Below are 2,586 nucleotides of genomic sequence, written 5' to 3'. Positions count from 1 at the left end.
GCATTTAAATTCCGTAGTAAAATAATTGATGAGCCAACCTTTAAATTCAAATAATGCGGTGGCATACCAGGTGGTTCCAATGAATTCAAAAATTCAATTGGATAATTCACTGCATCATCTGCATTCATTGCGCTATCAACAGATTTATATGATGTCACTGCACCTGGCAATTTTTCTTGAATCTGATAATTGATTGCATTGACGTGTAAATTTTTTGGTGCCAGTATTGCGCGTTCTCTCAACCAATTGTGATTCCTGTAATTTTGAACAATATTTGGAAACACACTTTCAATCAACTCTTCTGTTGATTGGAGAATGGTACAGAAATTGTTCGGCAATGTAATCAATCCATTTGTATTATCAACTCGAACTTTTCCATTGCCAATATCTAACAATTGCTTCGAGAACCGATCTGCAGATTGGTCGTTGTGGAATTGAACGCGCGTATTTATGTTCAATGTCAATTTTTGCACATGTCGCCACAGAAGAGAAAACTTTAAACATGCGTTGATCTCATCCGCCGGTGTTGATCGTGAAACCACAGGCAATATTTGTCGAAAATCCCCTGACAATAATATTAGTGCACCACCAAAAATATCTTGATTCTGACGTAGATCTTGCATTGTACGGTGTAATGCTTCCAGCGATTTTTTATGCATCATTGTACATTCATCCAATAGAATAATTGCTGCTTGTTGCAAAACTTTTGCCATGGCAGAATTTCTTGAAATATTGCACGTGGGATGTTCAATCACCTGTTAATTTGAAAATAATTACATTTTAATTAATATCGACTAAATTAAAGTGATCAATTAATAAATATAAGCATACCTGCACACTCAACGGCAATTTTAGTGAAGAGTGCACTGTTCGTCCACCATCCAATAGAGTAAGAGCGATTCCCGACGAAGCAAGTGCCAATGCAATTTTTCGTTGCGATCGAATGGCTGCCAAAATGAGTGATATCACAAATGTTTTTCCCGTACCACCAGGCGCATCCAAAAAATATAATCCACCGACTTCATTTTGTACCGCTTGTATGATGGTATCATAGATATGTTTTTGATGGTCATTTAATTTAGGAACATTCAAATTCACAAATGTTTGCAATTCATTGGGATCTTACTTTTGTTCACGTTGCAATTTTCGATCAAATAAATTATGCATTGGACGATTGGTTGGTGACAAACCTAATTGCCCTAATCCTTTATTTGCAATCGTAAGGCACATATCTTCAATCGCTATCAATGCCTAATTATACATTTCCAATGAAATCAGCAAATCAGTGTTTCTTGTGTGATGACGCACTATAATCAAATAGTCTTCTACCATAAAATCTTTGTATTTATTCCACAATTCAAGAGGATTTGATGGAAAACATGTTGACACGATTATGGCATATAAGGTACGTATTTGATGTGGAGAAGAAGAAATCGATGCATCGTGAAGCGTTAAATCCCAATGCGCATCATTTTCAAGCAAACCTAATTGCTCGCATGCTTCACGATACGTCATACATAAATGACCATTCACTCTTCGTAAATGTTGAAATGAACGTGGCCCAACAACATTTACTAACAACAATCGCAAATAATAACATTCTGCATTGTTTGGATGAACTGTGTACAATCATCAAGAGGTGTTCCTTGTTTACGTCGTTGCCATTTCTTTGCAGTTCATGTGAAATAATGCGTTACATCTGTATACAGCAACGTTCTGGCAAAGTTATCGCTTTCGCACAATTGAAAGAATGCAGTTAATGTTGTTGCTGGTGGTTGTGCTGCTCTCTGCTGTACATTTGCATCGGTAAAAGACACACGCTGGCCATTTTCAAGATGAACAGCCAAATGAACCACAGCAGGATATCGCTGATGAATTGGAAATGAATAAGTTCTCCAAAGAGCTTCATTAGTGCTAATGTAGCGCCCCATTTGATATTGTGCGATTTCATCAATGCTTTTGTCACCAGCTACTCCAAAAACAGCCATATCACTGCCTTTATTCACATATTTGCAAATGTATTTAATCGATTTCACAGAATTACAGTATTCAACATTTATGTGAGCCTGAAATACTTTTGACAATAGTGGAGAATAAGGCACAATCTAACGATTATCAACTTCAACGTCTTTATTGCGTATTTTAATTGTTTTTGTATGGCCATTATCCTCCAGTGACCGACGTCGGTACAACGGGTATCCGTCGGCACCTGTAATAGTATCCGAAGTTAATGCTCTTGGATACCGTTTTGAACATTTTGCATCGATCATGCATAGCGAATTCATATTTATCTGACCGCAAGGGCCATGGATCATATTTTTCGTGACAACTTCAAATAATTCTGGATCACTGATTTCATCTGGAATTTCAGCTGTCCATCGTCACCTTTCCAGTGCAATAATGGGTATTGCAATGCATCATACCTTCGGTGAAGCTCTGAAACACGCCGTAATTCTTCATTTCTTCGATGTAGCACAATATCGCGAGATTGAAACTGGTCTCCAACAATCACAATTGCCACTTCATCAATTGTTGGTGCATTAAATCGTCTCGCATGCTCTCCAAAGGGCGTTTTGTCAGCCCTTA

The 2,586-nt window shown here is 37.6% G+C and overlaps 1 pseudogene; it reads right to left on the bottom strand.

Annotated features, from left to right (window-relative positions):
* Window positions 1-780: 780 nt before the first annotated feature.
* Window positions 781-1,951, bottom strand: LOC137235305 (uncharacterized; annotated as a pseudogene).
* Between the last annotated feature and the right edge of the window lie 635 nt (window positions 1,952-2,586).

This window comes from Eurosta solidaginis, chromosome X (genome assembly GCF_040869045.1).
Source record: "Eurosta solidaginis isolate ZX-2024a chromosome X, ASM4086904v1, whole genome shotgun sequence".
NCBI classification, from domain to species: domain Eukaryota; kingdom Metazoa; phylum Arthropoda; class Insecta; order Diptera; family Tephritidae; genus Eurosta; species Eurosta solidaginis.
This window is presented reverse-complemented; position numbering and strand designations above follow the sequence as displayed.